Source organism: Pimephales promelas, chromosome 24, assembly GCF_988280905.1.
Source record: "Pimephales promelas chromosome 24, fPimPro1.hap1.1, whole genome shotgun sequence".
NCBI lineage: Eukaryota > Metazoa > Chordata > Actinopteri > Cypriniformes > Leuciscidae > Pimephales > Pimephales promelas.
Genome location: NC_142792.1, coordinates 28,318,376 through 28,338,872, shown reverse-complemented (window position 1 = coordinate 28,338,872; position 20,497 = coordinate 28,318,376). Strand labels below are relative to the sequence as shown.

The 20,497-nt window shown below is 37.3% G+C and overlaps 1 protein-coding gene across 1 annotated transcript in view; it reads left to right on the top strand.

Moving 5' to 3' along the window:
• Positions 1–20,497, top strand: part of LOC148969338 (protein NLRC3-like) — a 287,825-nt gene that overhangs the window by 141,379 nt on the left and 125,949 nt on the right. The gene's annotated exons all lie outside the window — the stretch shown is intronic.

Here is a 20,497-nt window from a genome sequence, read left to right as displayed (position 1 = left end):
TTGTGCTTATATTCAACATTTACCATTAGCTTTTCTTTTACGATGTTTACTTTTGTTAAACCACTGTTATTAATATTTTATGTATTATTAGTAGTAGTATTAGTAGTCTGCTTATTGTAGGTGTTTATTTGTCTCTATTTATTCCATACATCAAGATTTTCACATCCAGTGTTTTCTAGTAGTTAAAGCAACTTCCTGACTACAAACATGTCAAGTTTTAAAGCTCTCAGAGTTTGTGTGATTGATCTGCACTAGTTTTTATATCTTAACTCCCATACGGACAGGATATATTTTAGTCCTTTTTTGTTTTAGGGTGTATCAAAATATCTGTTAATTTAACAATCTTAGCATTCAAATATTAGCCAAGTATCCATTTCATATATGGGAGACCTTAGGGATGAGGAAAAACATCGTTGCGTTTAGTTCTACTTCCGGTAGGGGTCTCTCAAAAACTAAAGCACTTTTTGACCATTCGTCACTAGCCTAAAATGTTTATTAGTGCTTCACACTCCAGTCCAGCTGGTGGCGGTAATGCACCGAAAGTTGGTTTGCCAACCGCCATAAAACTCCATTAGAAGAAGAAGAAGGCGCGTCGTTGCGGAAATGACGTGATCCAGGCGGAAGTGACGAGCCGTTGTGATGGATGAGCCGCTGCTGCTGTTGTGATGCTCCTCTTCTGAAGGAAAGCTCATTTCTCCAGCAACATCCAGCATGAACTGATCGCTGCACGGACTGACAGCTGTGATTGTGAGTTCAGTCCTCCGTGTTTTATTGATTATATGATCTGTAGTCTGTCAGTTTATAATGAGACGCACGAGCAGCGCCTGTAGTTTATATATTCAATAAGAATCTGTTTTAGCACTTCGACACAGAAATCTTCCTCTAAACACACATGAACATCTGATAGATTAGCAAACACATTACTGAATGATAATGTGACACACATGAGTGTGTTTTAATGACAAACTAAGTGTAATTATAGAAATATCTAATCAAAGTATTTATAATATTGGTAAAACTTTACAGTGAGTTTTCATTAGTTAACATGAACTAACAATGAGCAGTACATCTGTTCATCTTTATGTTATTTATGTCATTTGTTAATACATTATTAAATCAACAGTTCTGTTAACATTATTTAATGGACCATTATTGAACAGTTGTGTTTTAAACTTATTAAAAGTGATGTTTTCTAACGAGATCTTATTGTAAAGTGTTACCAAAGTATTATTTCTGTTTTATTATATTTGTTCAGCCGAACCCCATTAATAATCTGACAGTGATTGAGCTGCTATGAGTGTTTAGAGCTGACAGAGGTGGTGTGTGTTTCTCAGGAGTGTGTGTGTGTGTGTGATGGCTGGGAAGGTGAAGTGGGTGACGGACATGGAGAAATCGGTGCTGATCAATAACTTTGAGAAGAGAGGATGGATCCAGGTGACGGACAGCGACGACTGGAACTTCTACTGGCAAGAGCTTGTTTCATTTCATCCGTTCACACTGACACTGCAAAGCTGAAGTACACACTGAAGCACTTGATCAGATCAGTGCTAGGGCTGAATCCAGTTTCACACACACACTACTGGTGTTCAGATGAACTGTTTGAGCCGTTCACGGTGGACTGTGGTCGTACGACTGTGTCCTGAGGGAAATACTACTGTGCTGTATGAGTGGGGGATTCACACTTAAACTTGCTTTAAATATTTCACTGATGTTTTCAGACATTACAAACAAAGTCTGGAGGATTCGTGAACATTACTTTAACCTGTTAACTGTCACCCCCCCCCTTTTTGAATAGACATGAAAATGCACATTTCGAACTTAAATGGTTGTAATTCAAGAATGCTTTGGAATATAGACATATGATTGGTCTTGTTTTAAAGAAGACATTTGGCAGATTTTTGTAGAAGTGAAATAAATTAAGAAAGTGAAACAGAAAAAAAGTTATAGAGGTTTGAGTTTATGGAAATGTACAATGCAAAAATATTAATTATTCATATTTTACATAAAATATATATTTTCAAAACCTGGGCTACTCTAAAACTGCAGAAAAATCAAAGCCAAAAATCTGAACAAGTTGTGTTTCAAATTTTAGGTTGATATCTCAAAAAATGAGCTTTCAGTAAGATTTTGTTTGAGCGCAGTACCAAACTTTTTCACTAGGGCACAATCAGACTCCATTACTGCCCATATAAGGGCGCCTGCATTTCCATTCGTGTTTTGAGTGATATAAACCATTATTTTCACAATTTTCATACAATTTCTGAAGTAGAGATCCTATTCAGAAGTAGCATGGGAAGTTTGGCAGATTTTGATATGAATTGAACCTCTAAGAAACACATACAAAGAACACGCATGTAAGTCATAGCTCGCTGCCACGTCACAAATGGTGAATTTATTATTTTTTTCTTGATATTTCAAACTTTTCAGACCTTTTTTTTCCCAAAATAATTGAATGGATTCTATCTTTTGAACTTTTGGCATGAAAACAAACTGAGGTATCTACCATTTTTTCATGATTTTTCATGTTTACTGCTATTTTAAAATAAAGGTCTGAACACGCCTTATGATTATGAAAATATTCTTGTTTTATATTGATAAATTATGGCTCCTCTGTAATATATTTTGAAAATCAGTCACCAAATATGGAAACTAGAGATTGTAAGCTTTCAAATGATATATAGTTTGTCAATATTATTTAAGGTATTTACTAAGATATTATTGTTTTAAAAATATAGTGGCAAACGTCCCACCTGTGGGACGGTGACAGTTAAGTGGTTAAAAACATTTACTAATTTAAGACTTTTTTAAACATAATTTCCAAAACCTGTCCTAAAAAATCTCATTAACGCAACAGTCTGAAAACATCAACACTGTTAGAATAGCAAACATTTTTACATCTTTAAAAATGGGTTATTAACAGTCATGCACATTTACTTTATATTTATATCAAATAATATTTATTTTTAAATTATTTTTTTGTGTGATTTCTCTCATTTCCCGCAACCCCTTGCTGCTACAATTTACAATATACAATTTTTATATAATTCAATGGAAAAAATATTTTCAAAATGATATGACCTGAAAGATCATAATGTATAGATTCTGTCCATACATTTATAACTAAACTAATATTTTCTATTAATTAATTTAACATTTAATGAACTTCTGTTGTGGTGATGATACACAAGTTATGGATATGAGGTTGATTATTTCAGTAATGATAATAAGTATACTATGCTTTTGTTAAAAACAGAATAATATTTTCAGGTTCAGATCAGTTTTATTTTGTAGTGCTTCAAAAATACACAATCAAAGAACAAAACAAAGAGTGGCAGGTTGTAGATCTGGAATAATGGCTTTAGTTAGTTCACCCAAAAATGAAAATTATGTCATTAATGAAACTGATCACTTAAAAACACGCCTTACACTTGCAAAATATGTGAGCGTGATATATAAACAGCCCCAAGGCGAGCTTCTACCACCGAATCAGGCTCGCGAGCGACGGTGAGAATAATCATTTTGAGCTTGTAATATGTGTTGTGTCTGAACGCGTTCAATGAACGATAGTTCATGAACTTGTTCATATTTTGGGCGAACGTGAACTGAACGTAGCCTACTGTATTACTGCCTGATGAACGTTACAGTGAACTCGTTCATTCTTGTGTCTGTGAACCGAGGAGCGAGGAGGCGTCGTGAGATCATTTAAAAGGGTTTTATGAGGTCGGTGAGGATGGGAAAATCTTACATGTCTGTGCAAACTTTGCCCGTCGACAAAATAATTGTTTTCTGTGGATGTATATGGGCTGTGGCAATAATAATAATAGCCTAATAATAAAAAGAAGCTCGCAGCAACATATGGAAAAAAAGAAATATGAACTAGTTCATTTTTTGAAGTATGAAATATAAACTGAACTAGTTCATTTTAATATTTGTGAACTGAACTTTGATCCAACAGGTTGATAAGAAGGTTTACTTTGATATGTGCAAAGTCAGTAATTTGCCTGAGACACTATACATGTGTAGAAAGAATTATTTGTATTCCAAAAGCAGTAATTGTTTTTCTAAGTATAATAAAAGGAAATGTGCCTTCCGAAAAAAGAAAAAACATTCAATATAATAGTGTTGTATAAAGAAAATAAAAAGCAAATATGACTATCATCACAAAGATGTTGTTTATAAGAAACAGAAAGTTTGTAAAATTAACTTCAACTGTCAGAAGCACAGCTCATGAAGAACCAATCGTGTACAAAAAGGAATGTTCAAATTCAGAGGAACAGTTCAGAAGAAACGTTAATAATAAAGATTGAGAAGATTGGATCAGTTGTGCTCCATTTTTGGAAAACTTAAATACATTTTTTTTTTTTTGGAATACTTGATGCGGCCCGGCCTGACCCAGACTCTATCTCCAGCGGCCCCCAGTTCATTTGAGTTTGAGACCCCTGCTCTAAAGGGTATCTTGCCTCCCGACCAAACATTAGAAAATATGGAGAGAACTGTGCTGTTAGCTGCTTTTTGGTCTGCACTGCAAATAAAGTAGCCTTGAGGTGTTGGTCCCAGCTCTCAGCATTTGAACCCACCAACTTTGTTAGAACTCTGAAAGGTAAATAATGTTATTACTATCTCTGTGAAAATTATGCAGCTTAACAATCCAGGTACGCATCACACCTTTGAATGGTTCCATTTATTTTCTCCACAAGGCCATTGGTTTGTGGGTGGTATGGGGAGCACAAGCTCCTTTTAATACCCAACCTCTGACAAAGGTCAAAATTAATCAGAGAAAATAAGAGTACCGTATAATTACAAATGAGAATTAACCTTAGTTTAAACAACACAAGCAACTGAAAAAGCTGTTATCTTATTGACAAACTCTTTGCCTTGGTCCGTTAAAATTCTTTGTGGAGCTCCAAATCTGTAGAGAAAATCTAAAATGTACTCACAGACTTCTGCTGCACACTTTGATTTAAGTGGGTAGGCCTCTGTCCACTTAGTGAAGTAATCAATCATTACGCAAATGTATTGATTCCCACTTTTGGTTGTAGTCAATTTCCCAACTAAATCCATTCCCACCAGTTCCAGAGGCTGTGTGGTCTGGGGGGAGGAGAGGGTATATAAGTCATATAGAAGGATAATATGCATGTTATACAATTGTGCAACATCACTGTCATTTGGTACACTCACCTCTATTGGCATGTAGGCTTTTTTTTCCCTTCAATGTAGACCTTCTGGCCTGGCATTCAGGGCACTGCGCTATCTCCAAGGTTTAATGTATTGCCTTAAACGTTGTAGTGATTTGGGTTTAAAATAATGTGCCAAAAATAATAGTAAAACATTATTTTAATGTGTCCTTGTTAAACACACCTTACATGTATCTCCTATAGTAGTAACTATAAATCAAGCAGAATTACATGCAATTAACCCTCAACCAAATCCTGATCCTTTCAAAAAAAAAAAAAAAAAATAAGTACATGATTAAACTGTAATAAAACTCACCCATTTGCGGATGTCTTTCTCCAATCCAGGCCAGTATAATCTGCTGCTGAGAGCTTCAAGTGTTTTCTCCATGCCACAATGACCCCCTGATCACTGGCATGAAGGTTAACAAAAGCAGAATTTGCCTCCTCTGGTGACGTCACCACTTTTGCCAAATGTTTGCCTCGCTTGCGCCTGTGGCATATATAGTGAAGCAGGCCATCTAATGTGGATAACACAAAGGCTCAGGTAACTTCCTGCGCTTGTGTCACTAGAATACCAATTTCCTTTCTCTATTATTGCTTACCTTTCGTTAGATAGCTTTCAGCTCTTCTTTTAATAATGAACTTCTCCTTTTTGGAACATCCAGGAGGATATGGTCCATGAAGAAGAACATTTTTTAGCTCCCTCACCTTTACAGGGTCCATCTAAAGCACTGGTTCAATCGTGGTCCTGAGGAGCCACAGCTCTGCATAGTTTCTGTGTCTCCCTCATCTAACACACCCGATTTACATCATCATCTCGTTAGTAAAGATAAGTTACTGAATTGGGTGTTTCAGATAAAGGAGACATATAAAATATGCACAGCTGTGGGTCCCCAGGGCCACAATTGAGAACCACTGATCTGTATTACCCCTTTATTAAGCAATGGCCATATTTTCCATTTATATGTTATAGTACACTGTAAATCTACATGCCTGTCCTTCAATCAACTCACTATCAGCACTGCATATGTCCTCTCATTAAATCACAACTCTTCACATTTATCAAGTATATGTTGATAATATGGAGCATCTGCAGGTGGTAATTAGCTATTATGTGCATAGTCAAACTGCCAACTTAATGATTGTAACAAGAATGCATCTCCTTAATGATTAGTATCTTGGCAAGTATTAGACAGCTGATTTGAAGACAAGAAACTAGTAAAGGTTTGCAAGGCCTATTTGAACAAACTAACACTTTTTGTAGGATTGTAACATGTCATTAAAGTGTAGTAAGGCAGTCAGATTTAATGAAGCCTGACAGAGGATTTAATGAAATGTTGAAACTCAGGGATGTGGTTGACATGAAAGTGTGTAACATAGGCTTTATTTAGTTTGCATTGAATATAGATGGCACTACAAAGAACCGACATTTACCTTGCAGTAATAACAATAGTAATAATAATAGGTTGCGGTACTTTTCACTACAGTATACTTTATATTTTTACAGTATATTTTTTTATGTTTGAGAATATTATATTTGTATTGGTCCTCAATGTCTTTGTCAGTGTCTCACATCATGTCTCATTACAGATTTACATGCTGAGAACATCATAGTTTTGAATACAAGCACAACCCAAATTGCCAATTCCCACTACAATCATTGAAGGTCATGATAATGGTGTTTTCCTTAATATGTGTCGGCAGCATTTTGATTGTTCATATGAAATATATTTGCAGACATAAATTACATATTTTAGGTATAACATTTGGCAGAACTTAACACAGGCACATTGCCTTGAAAGTGCTAAATGTCTTCCCAGATTTATAGCACCTGTGAGCAAAGATTTCACTGGGAATTTGTTAGCCAGTGCTTGTGTTACCAAAAAAAAAAAAAAAAAGTTTTACTGGCAGCAATGTTATAATGCAATCACCTGTAAAATGACCAGCTGTATATATTTTCTTACAGCAAAACTCTCAAAAATGCAGAAACCATTTCAAGTGGTTTAAAGGGTTGCATGGGGAATAACTCCCATGGAGTTGTCACTCACTCATAATTATTACACATTTTTCATGGTGTAAAATATTTGTATTATACATGTAAGAATACCCTTAACAATGTACCACTACATCACAACATACTTTTATTATGAGGCGTCCTTCCTTATGTACATTACCACTGTTTCATTACTGTCCAGTGTGGCTTTTTTGTAAAGTTATGATCAAACCACTATGATCTTTTAACATAGTCATTTACATCTTTCAAGTGCTGCACCCTTAACAGAGTTAATGTTGTTTTGACTGAAAATTCAGTGATTTAACCAGTTTCTAAAATGTTAAAAGTGTGTTTTACACCACTACAAATGCTTAAATACAGCATGTCAGAAATTCATAGCTATTTTCAAGACCGTCAATATATTATAAAGCCTCTATACTTTAGCAACAACAGGTGCTTAGAAGTACTGGGGGGGGAAATTACATTACTGAGACACCAGATAAGTAGTTTTAGATAACAAATGAGTGAAATATTGAGAAATAGCTGATCCCACTCTCAGTCGGACACATAGTCAGGTGACACATAGTCACAACACAGAGAAGCAGAGAGAGAAACATCTGCCATGGATAAACACAACAGCTTTTTACTTTTATCTGGGCTTTCAACAAAATTCGTCACACATGCTAGTGTCAGTGTTTCTGAGGTGTTTCCGTGCTCGTCTAGTCAACACTATCTGGGTCGAGAACACAACAGTAACCGTTCGGTCTCCCTCTTCACCGTAAATGTGCTCTGGATACATTTTAAGTGCAGCATTCTGCATCCAATCATTTGGCCGGATCCTGTGATTTCCTCAGATTTAATAACCACTAATGGTTGAGGAGAGATTCTCTGATATGATTGTAAAGCACTTTGAGTGTAGGCCTATAGACATATGAAAGCGCTATATAAATGCCCCATTAATTCATTCATTCATGAAGCTGGATTTCTCCATCCAGTCTGAAAAGTGTTTTCCGGGTTGGTTTTCCTATAGGCTAAAGTCTATTCCGGCGCAGTATATTTTATAACGTCCTATAATGGTAGCCTAATGCTGGTAGATTGGCACCTGTTGAATTTCCTTTGATGAAACAAAACACACACACACACACACACACACACACACACACAGTGTGAAACTCGCTATTGGCCATTATGAATGCCTGTGTGTGGCAATGTGAGACAATGGCAAACACACACGCGCAGCTTCTACGGAAGACTGTACTCTCGTCTCTCGAAATGTTTCGATTTTAATCTCGAAATGCTGGACTTTTTTTTACAGATTTTTTTTTTTTTACCGATTTTTTTTTTTTTTTTCAGATTTTTTTTTTTAGGTTGCGGTTCAGGGCTTCCGTATAATTACAGTAATGTGAGTAATTGTAATTCGTTACTTTCCACCTCTGTAAATCAGTATTTCAAGAAATGCCTCTATAACTTTATCACTTTAATGTTTAGGCATAACAATTAACATGTAAAGTAAGTTGCACTCCTGCTACGAGACTGGATCGTCTTTCGGCCGGAAAATGAAGACAGGCTGAAGGGGTTAAAGCTTCTGAGGGCGGAGTGGGCAAAGTGTTGAGCCGTATTCATCAACCCTACCACATTGCAAGACAGCAGGTAAGGTTATCATAGCACTGTTTTCTTCCTGCGTTTCCACATTCATATTTCTAGTGTCACTGGATTCGATTGGAGGCTCTGCTCTTTATTCACCCGTTGGTAAATCGTAGCTCTGCTCCAACTGCTCCATTACAAAATGTGTTATAAAACATCAAAAGCGAGTAAACATTATAACCCGTATCAAACAGATAATGAAAAATGCAAACCAGAGATGGTTAGACATGTTCCTGGCCATTCCAACATAACACCACAACAGATGATTTTATTAACAAGTTCATCTTCCTCATGAAATCAGCAGCTGTGGTGTTTGCTAAAATGCAGACTTTGCAGCCTCTGTAGCGTCCCAGTAACATGGATGCCATCCTTGCTGAAACACTCTGTTTGTATCTGGTTGAAAGAAGACAGGAGAGCAGAAAGACCCTTACCCTGGTGCAGCTTGGAGTCAAACTCTTGAGCTCTGCATTTCAGACAGTGATCTGGCCAAGACTCATATCTGTTGTATTAGTTTGCTTTAGCTCTTCTTCCATTCTGTAACTCTACAAAGTCATATTCAGAGATGGCAGATTTCCAGTATTGGGAACCTTGGGAACCAGACAATATTGACTTCACTTTTGTATTTAATGGGCACCTATTATGCAAAATTCACTTTTACAGCCAGAGACAGCTGTTCATTTATTTTCTGCCCTTATTTGTCTTTTGGGCAAAATGTACTTGATTTCATTGTTGGAAATGTTGATAAAAATATTACATTAATGTGGAAAGATGTTCTACTAGGTATTATTGTACACTGGGTTTTATAGGGGTGGTGATGGCGCAGTGGATAAGACACATGCCTTTGGTGTGAGAGACCCGGGTTCGAATCCACTGTGAGACACCAATGTGTCCCTGAGCAAGACACTTAACCCCTAGTTGCTCCAGAGGCATGCGACCTCTGACATATATATAGCAATTGTAAGTCACTTTGGATAAAAGAGTCAGTTAAATGAATAAATGAAAATGTAAAACTCCAAAGAAAAAACATTCATAAATGTAAATTTTCAGGAGGAAAATGTTTTATTGCATTTATAAATTAGTGAAGCATTATTTTGAGTAAATATCGCCCTCAAATAAACAAAAAGCTACTCTAATTTTACAAGCATGTACACTCTTTAAGGTACAGTATTCCTATAATGCTGTTTATACCTCCCCCTAGCATTTTAAATGTATTGTTTATTTTGATATTTCTTCAATAAAAGAATAAGAAGAATAAAAGGTGTGGGAAAGTCTGAAAACAAACATCAGCACTCTTAATAGGTGAGTTATGTTGTACAATATACATATGCTGTTCTTCCACAGAAACAGGACTGAAACTAACTAGCTATTTAAAAAAATTAATTGTGACTTTAATCTCACAATTTGTACGTTCTCAGAATTAAGAGATATGATGAGTTATAGAGTCCGAGTTGTGAGAGATAAACTCGCAGTTCTGTTTCTCGCCAGTTGAGCTGTGGTGGCGCTAATGCTCCTAAAGCTGGTTTCTCAATAGTCAATGAACAAGAGAAGAAGAACAAATCAAAACCGAAAGTTTGCGATCGTCTTCAGACAAGACGCCATTTTCAGACTACCAATGTGAAGTCAAACATGTAATTTATTATTACTTGAGAAATTACTGAAGAGAATTCTCTTTCGGTTTCGCCGAATTGACGGTCATAGATGGTGTTACGGAAAGGCACGAAGAGCGCCGTCTTCCGGGTGACGTCATCCGGCATCTGTCGGAAAAAGCCGAACCCTAATTACGAGCGCACCTGATAAAGATTGATTCCTCAGAGGGCATTGGAGACCAAGCACAGGCAAAAACAAGTGAAATGAGAACAATGCTTGTCGCTTGCAGGCTTTTCCAGCTTCCCTCCTTTTACAAAATGGGAAAACTTTGTAACTGGACGTTATGAGGTATGAGAGAGAAATACAACGCAAATCGGATGTGCATCAGTGATTAATCAACCCTAGGCGTTGCTGGTAGGATGACTGCTTGACGCTTGATTGATTTATATTGCGATGAGACATTTTACACGATTGTGAATAAGAGTATTATCTATAAATGAATTTAAAATGTCTAGTAGAATGTGTATATTGCTGTGATGTAATGTCAATATCCGTTTATAATTAGATCTTGTTTTTTTTTCTCTTCCTGTTTTTCTTTTAAAAAGCTTATCAACCTAGTTTGAGCTTGAAGCCTTCTACCAAAGAATTTACTGTTTGAAGATAATCTAACTGCAAATGAAGCTCATCTGTTCCAATGTATTGTGACATGAATGGAAAGAAGAGACTGCAAGTTAAGATTGTAACAACTTTAATGAAGAGTGAAAGTAAAAGCCATTTTTGAGATGATTCCTGTGTCCGTGGTTGACTAAGCATTTTTTCAAGTTTAAAGCAGAACTGATGTGTGAAATCCCCCCAGAAAACTTGACAACCATAAACCAAAACACTTCCGTCGTAATTATTGGTAAGTTCAGCGATGTCCTTCTCATAATAACTGCTATGATGTTGTGATGTTTGTGTGTCGGCATTAGATGAGATTATATCTACGCTTTTTCCTGTCGAGTCGACTGTGTGTTAGCGTAGACTGCGCGCGTGTTACATCACTTCCGGCTTGGGGAAGTTCCACTCACAAAGACTGAAACAAAGCATAAATTTGCGTTTAAAATAATCCTTATCCGTCAGTACGACTGAATGATCTGTATAATAACCTTCACGATCTGGTGTTCAGAGTCAAGAGGATAAAGGGATAATGTGTGTGTGTGTGTGTGTGTGTGTGTGTGTGTGTGTGTGTGTGTGTGTGTGTGTGTGTGTGTGTGTGTGTGTGTGTTTGTTTTCAGCGCTCCAGTGAAGTTCACTTACTTTATGAGAATTTAGTTTCAATGTTAGTTTAGCTCTACGCTTAATCTGACTCCAATTTTGTCTGATAGTCAAATTTAGATTGTGTTTCTAATTAGAAAATAATCATAAATATTGATTCTGATTTAATTTAGATCTTTGATTATTCTGAGTATTCCACACTATCAATGATTCGTTCATTAAAGGGGAAATGAAACAGTCAATCAAGTTTACATGATTTACAAGATGGATTGGAATTTTTATTGTATTGGTCAATTGAGTCCAAACATCAATCAAAAAAATAAAATAAAATCAAAACACAAATATCAACATTCAGATATAAAATAATCAAATTAGACTCATCAATACAAATGTCTGGTTCTAACTAAAGTAAATTTCTGAGAACAGTACGGATCATGAATCAGTCTGTGTCAGATTCTGAATTGGAGATCTCCACTGAAGGAACAGAGAAAATGCCACTCGATGTTGAGGTCATAGCGTCTCCATCAGCTTTCGATGGACTAAGTGTCAGCATTAATTTCACCAACAACAAGGTATGAGAGAGGCGTTCTGGATTCTCAGTGAGGAGATCTTTGTACAAGCAATCTTGCTCGACAGCCCGGTGCTCTGAAAGCCACAGTTTTAGATCCATCCATTCCTGTGGAATTTTCTCTTCCTCTTCCTCATTTAGCAAACTGGCAAAATGTTTGACTAGATAATCCAACTTTTCATCCCCATAATTTGCCAGCTCTTCTCTGGAGTGAGGGAGAGTAGAAGGGTCAAAAACAAGACAGAGGTTCTTCAAACAGATCAGTCCATGTCCTTTACTGTGTTGTCAGTAATCCTCTGTAACTCAGCACCAATGGTGTCCTTGTCTGAGCCCTCACCTCTTCTAGCAAGTTGCTGGCTTTTCGTGAGGTCAGTTCCACAGTAGCACATGCTACCATCATCTTTCACTGTGAACTTTGTGTCCAAGGCTTTCTGCTATTCTCCGGGTTTTGTTTTCAGGCTGAGTAAACGTGATGTGGTGCTCTCAACCAACTGACTGAGTTGTCATGTTGGAAACCAGTACTGCACATGGATAATATGTTGCTGTAGTCCAACATGAAATGTAGGAAACAAACAAATGTCTCAGTCTTCATCTCCTGCACCACCCCCTTTGCTTTGGCAGCTTCCTCTGGTTTAATATCTCTTCCTCCTGCCATATTCTCCATATGCACAACAGTGGGAGTGTAATTTTTTTCAACAGCCTACCGACATCTTAGCCTGTTTGGGAGCCACCGTGTGCTTTTCAGTCCACTTTCTCATTAAGCAGTTTACTTATTTCAGTCAGTTCTCTTCACTTCTTTGGGGATTAGTAGTACATCTTAAAGATGGTTTTCAGTGTATCCTCAGATTTGACCAGGTACTCACAGCCTTTTACACCATCCAGCACGGCTAGCTGTAATTTGTGTGCCACACAGTGGATTGTTATGATGTGGGGTATCCTCTGTTTCAGTCTCCCAGCTACACCTGTTTTCGCACACGTCATCACTGCTTCTCCATCAAAGTTTGCACACACTACTTTCTCCTTCCACGTGTCTTCCCTGATACCCATGGTGTTCACTGCCTCATCAATAGCTTCTAAAACACCTGCCGCATTTGAGCTCTTGACTGGCTGACATTTGATCATGTATGTGGATATTGTCTTTCACATACCTGTCTTGAACCAACTCCTGTTCTATGATACCAGTGTCTGTACTAGGGGTGGGCGATATAGCCAAAAAATTATATCACGATATTTCAAGAATATTTGCGATAATGATATTTATCACGATATAGAAAAAATATATATGAAACAATGTTTTATTGGTGATTGCAGCTGGCTGGCAGCAGCATTAGTGCAAAAAAAAAAAAAAAGTATAACTTAACTCCTTAGCATTTTATTTTAACAATACAAGTAATACATTAAAAATATTAACAATAACTTCAGAAGCCTGCACAATATTGTCACCTAATAAAATTTACCTAAACTTTGAAGTACAAAAAATTTAAACAAACAGCGGCAATCCAAACAAACCTTCAAAATGTAACAGTTGCCTTGCATAGTTTTTGGATTAGCATCAAATGAGGTATACAATACCTAATTTATACAATAATTGTATAAAATCTGAACATTTAGGGAAAAAACATTTAGTGGGGAATAAATAAGAGACATTTGTAACACTAAATCTGGTAAAACTTTACACATTGCTCTTTGTATTGTACATTCATGAAAAAAAAACAAGGTAACAAATCAAAAGGATTAATTATTATATAGCCTAGTCTACTATAAAATTGAGGCATGTTTAAAATGTATAGCACAGCTGTTTAATGAGGCAGCAACATATGATCGATAGGACAGAACAAAGGCTATTAATAATCTTTCATTGCGCAAAAGTATTATGATATGAAAGGCTCCAATATATCGCACAGCGCTTATGCGCATCCCGAGCGCTGAATGATGCGCTTGAAGCAACACGGAGTCACAGCGCGCACGCGCAGCGCGTCGAGTACTCCGCACTGAACAGTTCAAAGCATAAAGGTAATAAATATTGATGCGTAGCGTCGTGTATAATATACAGCATCTAGCTATGCAATCGTTTATTGAGTCCTTTCTTTTAACAGTTTTACATTTCAGTTACTGTGCGCGTGATGAACAATAGTGCTCTGACTCTAGTGTTTTGCTCTAACAGACACCCGGCCGGTAGAAAGTAACATGATGATTTAGTTAACGTTACAGCAATAAAGTCCAGCAAGATAAAGTTGTGTTATGCGAAACCATAGACCTTTTATTTACAAATATAATAATAGTAACATTGAATCATCTTAGAAAGAGTTTAATCATGTTGACTGTTGTACCCGAACTGCGGAAACTCTGAAGGAAGATTAGGCGAATGCAAAATGTACGCTAGTAGGGAAGTGGTGAAACGAGTTTTCATGCATATTTGACAAAAAAAAAATGGTGTTGTTGGAGATCTGACCTCTTGTACTCATCTTGTACTCTTGTACTCACTTCCATACTATTGAAGTAGCGCCCTTTTTAGGAACTAAATCTTGATCTGATTCGGAGGCTGACATGCTGCTGTGTTGTTGTGCATGCGCTAAGTAACGTAAATACGCCATACGTCATCATATCATCAATATCGCGATATGACAATTTTTTATCATGTAAAATTTTATACCGGTATTATCGTGGACGGTATGATATGGCACAGCCCTAGTCTGTACTGCCATCTGCAAGAATTGTTAAGAACTTGCTATGTTGAATTTCCTTTTCAATCTGGTCTCTTAGGGTTTGTGCTATTGCTGCAATAAACTCTCTGCAAGCATGGTCATTGTGGTAAGTGGAACCAAGGTCTAGGCCATTTGCCGTTTGAAGTTTACAAAGAGTGCTAAATTTGGCCAATGGTAATTCATTTTTTTGCAACATAGTATGCTGTTCTGAAATTTTTTTTCAGGATTTCTTGTTGTGCTTGGCTCATTTTTAGGATGTTTTTCGCGATTGGTGTTGTTTTTGGGAAAGACACTGCAGACTGGGCACCAATGCACTTTTTGTGATGCAGGGATTTGTCATGGGTTCTGATGGGGTCTTTCCTAAAATTACTGGTTCCAGTGACAAAAACACTCGTTGAGTCAGAAATAGTGGGGAATTGACGACAAACTCGACAGAACATTGTGTCGTTTACCTTGTCATGTTCCAGCCACAGAAATTCTTTTGTCCATGACATCAAAAAGCTGTGCTTTCTTTTTGCCTCATAGTCAGATTTTTCTGAACTCTTTCTGAACTCTTTCGCTTTGTGGCTGTCTGATTTTCTTTATCTATCTCTTCATCCTGACCTGTTTTTTTGGGCCCAGTAGAATTTAAATATTGCCGTAAATCCATGCTCCTGTTAAAATCATCACGCACATGCACACGATATTTGAAATGTTCTCAAGTGCGCACGCTTGGGATGTAATGATTCACTCGCAACCGGTTGAAAATCGATAAAAATGTGTGACGATTCAAGTCGGCTGAAACGTTAAACGAATCGCGATTCACGTTTTAAACAGCAGGGGCGTTTACAGGCACAATAGCAGCGAACACACACTGGCGCGAACCTAGCAAGTGTTTTCACTTCATTCCTAAGGAACTTGAGCTTGTGTGAGCACTAATGAACTGAAAACGTTTGGTTTGCTCCGCTTGCGCCGCGCCAGTGTGTGCCTTAGACTGTGTGCACGCGCTGTCAAACACATGGCGACGGCAAGTGTAGATGTTGACTCATTCAAATCGGAGCTGTGGCGCCATTTTGACTCTTCGTAGACTAATAATAATCACCACCGTGAGAAGCACATCACCTCCGTTTTCACCTAAAAGTCATTAATACGACAAGTGTGTGAGAGCTACGGAGATCACAAGGTGCGTCAGTGTTTCCATGTCAACCATGTGTTGTATTTATTTTACTATCTCTTTCTCTAAATGTGTACATGGATTTATTTATTTTTTAAATAATTTGTTGATGGTTATGGCATAGTTTGCTAAATGTGTTTTGTTTTTTAACTCTTTCTAGTTTAATGATACAAATTATGACAAAATTCAAATCTTTCCTTTATTACAATGTAAATATCCTGTCAATGTGTTAGGCCTACTAATTTTACAGTCTTTTACTTAGTGTATGAAGGTACCAGTGTCCAGCCTCTTGACCAGACAGACAGAAACACTGAGTTGAAACAACCTTGAAGGGAATTTTTTTTCAATGTAGTTTTATTATTTTACAAAATATATTTCAAAAAGAAAAAGAAATGTGCAGCATTTTGTCTGAGAAATAATAAAAAAGACACTTTTCATTTTTAATTTGTCTTAAATCTCATTTGTTAAAGAAAAATCGTGAGAAAATCATATTGTGAAACCGGTATTGTGAATCGTATCGCATCGTGAGTTGAGTGAATCGTTACATCCCTAGCGCACGCAATCTGTCACTTAGCAACAAAACATTGACAACAATAAAGGGGTGGAAGCACCAGTTGTCTTTCCCAAACGCTCAGAACTTGCAGTTGGATGCCGGATGGGATGGAGAAATAATTACTCTTTGAAGCTTTGATATGTTTCTCTGACTGTTTCGGTACAATATTCTAAGCATCGAGAATTAAACAGTTCCACCTTGTGGCAGATAAAGTCTATAGCAGCCATAAACCAGAGCGTGAAGCTCTGTTTTAATGTTGATCTGATAAAAGTGTTAATTTTCTGAATAATTTACATATTGAAGTGTAGCAATACATAAATAATAATAATACCAGACTTTTTTGAGGCAAGAAAATGGTGCTTTAATAATTTTATGCTGTTTATGTAGCAGAATGGTCTGAATGATGGTCCAGTCACATTTATTTACTCAGCGCTTTTCATTCAAAACAGCTTTACGGTTACACGCAAACTAAAGCATTCGTGTGAAAGTGGAGCTTTAATTTTTATTGATCATGTGTACAGGCATGGAGATTCATGATAAATTGTGCTGTGAGTAAATCAGCATGATCAAAAACTTCCGCGGTCATATTTTGCTTTAGGTCGTTGGTTGCGGACGGCGTGAATGCTTCTTTTCTTATCAGTGCAAAAGAGACTCAAATAACTCTGTCGATTTTTGTCATACAGGTAAGTGTTATACAACATTTAAAACGGTTCTTTTATTTGTGATAATAATAAAAAAACAAAATGTTGTGTTTTTCGTAAAATAAAGAAAATAAACATCGTGCACGTTCAACCGTCTCACTTAAGTTCATTCTGAAACGCAACAAAAAATTATCTTTCACATGTCTCGACTCTAGTCTACCCTAATTCAGCGAATGCTTTCCACACTGGCATGAGACATGTCTTTATCTTTAAATGATGTAAAAAAAAACCCACACAAATATTCTATGTTTAAATAATCCGTATGAAAGCAACGAGAGGTAGTTTCTCAATATTACCACAACCGCGCACGCACAAGCTGTTCAAAAGCAAAATATCCTAGTGAAGAAAGCTTGTGCTTTTTATCGAGTTGGAAGACAATAACTTGTCAATAATGTGAATAAAAGGAGGAATTTGATTACACTATTTCAGATAGCCCGTCGGGCCGGCCGGTCATGCATTTTGGTTGCCCGACTGGAAAACACAATAGCCCCGGGACGTCGGGCTAGCAATTTTGTGAGCCCTGCTCCTGCTCCGTTCACATACGCCTTTAGTTTGAGCTATCCTGGACACAGAGCTGCGGCAGACCAGCCTCCTATAATCTACTAAAATAATGATCTCAGAATAAATCAAGATTTTGAATTTATTTATTTAGGTAAAAATTAGGTAAAAACATTAAATTTGTCAGGTAAGAATGTATCATGCCAATTACACAAGCAATTAACAGCCAATTCAGAAATAATAAATACATGACATCAATTACTCAAATATGATTCTAAAAGTAAGCAGTGCATTCCTGCCAGAGACACACAGGAGTGTGTGAGTGCTTTCCACCGGGAGAACACACTGACACAGCACTGTATGGGGTTTTCCTGGTTAAGGATCCCGAAGACTGCTCTGTTACCCAGCCTTACATACCCAGACCAGAACAAAAGGGTTGTACCAATATTTCTCAGAGTTTGTTTGGGTCAGTTCCTGAACCCCAGGGGGAAACACCTGGGGCCTCATGTATCAACACTGCGTACGTACAAAAACACGGCGTACGCCAGCTTTCACGTTCACGGCCAGATGTACTAACAGTGAAATTAACGGAAGAATGTGCGTTCCTCCAAGTAAACTTCATGTCTGGCGTACGTACATTTGCCTTGATTTGTCCGTTGGCGACTCCTAGAGGCAATAAGGTGAAGTGGCAAACATTACACTACGAATTGTTCTATCGTAACACCAGCTGTCAGATATTGCTTAATAATATGTCAAATAATGAATCAATTACAAATTATGTCACACGAGTCTTATTAAAATATTCTATTATGCAATTAAGTAAGAACATAAAGCATGTGCAAACCCGTATAGCAATGGCAGCGTTGGCTTTACTAGGAAATAAAAAATAAACTTCATTATTTCGGTCAGTAAAGGTAAAAAAAAAGGAATGAATATTTTTATTCAGCCAGGAAACATTGAATTTGTTTAAAAGTGCCCGTACATGCATTTATAATGTTAAAAACGATTATAAGAGTTCTATATGTGTTTGATTTAAGTTTTTATTAATTAAAGAATCCTGAAAAAGCTATATCACGGTTTCCATGAAAATATGAAGCAGAAGCACAGCTGTTTTCAACACTGATAATAATCATAAATGTTTCTTGATCATCAAATCATCATATTAGAGTGATTTCTGAAGGATCACGTGACACTGAAGACGAGTAATGATGCTGAAAATTCAGCTTTGATCACAGGAATAAATTACACTTTCACATATATTCACATAGAAAACATTTTCAGTGGAATTTCATTTCTTGCAGGTTTCTTTAGCCATTTCCTTGCAGGTTTCTTTTGCCAAATTGGACTATTACCATATTTAAATTAATTTAATTTAATTTACGTTAATTGGGATGTACAAAGAGAATATGCGTGGGATCCTTCGTACGCAGACATTCATACATCTGTTTTTTTTTGTGCGTACGCACATTTACAGCTTTGATCGTACGCTATGTTTTAGTATGAATTCAACGCAAGTCTTTGTACATGAGGCCCCTGGTCTCGGGGGGAGAGGGGAGATATCTTGAAGAGACATCACCCATGGAGGAGAACAGGGGTGCTTCTCATTTCTTATTTGTGCATCCTCGGTTCCTTTCCTTGTTTCCTTTCCTTGCGTCTCAGCTCCACCCCCTGTAGGACGTGAGGAAAGGAAGCGAGGAAAGGAAAGGAGGACAGAGGAATCGAATAAAATCTTTTTTATATACATTGGAATACTTGATCACTCGAGCGTCACACCACAGTGTCATCAGCAGCGCTAAAAGGATCTGCCCTGATGATGTTGAAGTTTGGTTATTTAATAAATTCATAATAAATAATAATAAAGATAGGCTATACTGTTGAAATATCTGAGATGTGTGGTTTATATAAACTGCAAAGGTAAAGTATAAATTAAAATGATTGTGACCGATGTGAAGGGGGAGGAGAAATGACACGTGCGTCACGTTTAGTGAATATAACAGTTCCGCGTAGGATGCACCTGTGTATCCTCGCTTATGACTCCTCAGGAAGCCTCCTATCTCCTCGATCCTCGACTCCTCACGGTGCAATTAGAGAATTGAGATGTCCTTCAAGATGGCTGAGCTCGATCGGTTTCCGGGTCATAGGAGGGAGGACGGAGGAGCGAGGAGACGAGGAGGGATATTGAGAAGCACCCCAGGACTCTCCTAAGTTCTTCATCTTTCTCCTATTACCGATGACTGCAATGAAATTAAGACCATTTTACCAATCGCACTGAGACACTTAAAATGATACCAAACATGAAAATGAAAAACAGTAGATTCACAAGATTCATCGTATATGATATTTAAGTATCAGTGATGCGCGGGTCAATGTATAAACAACCCGCACCCGACCGCCGTGTTCAACTAACCCGCCCGCAACTCGGACCGCAAAAAAAGTAAGAAAATATTGTACCCGACCCGCTTCCTGACCTCATTTTTTAAAAGTAGTAAATGTTCATCGTAGCGTCATTGGGCCATAGACATGTAACAACACAGCATCGCAAGAGGACGTACACATATCAAAGACATCACTTTGGTCATCATCTTTCATTATTACTTCAAATGTCTCCCACACTTTTGTGGCGTTTGCGGAGCTTCCACTCCCCAGTCTTCACCTTTTCTCTTGCCG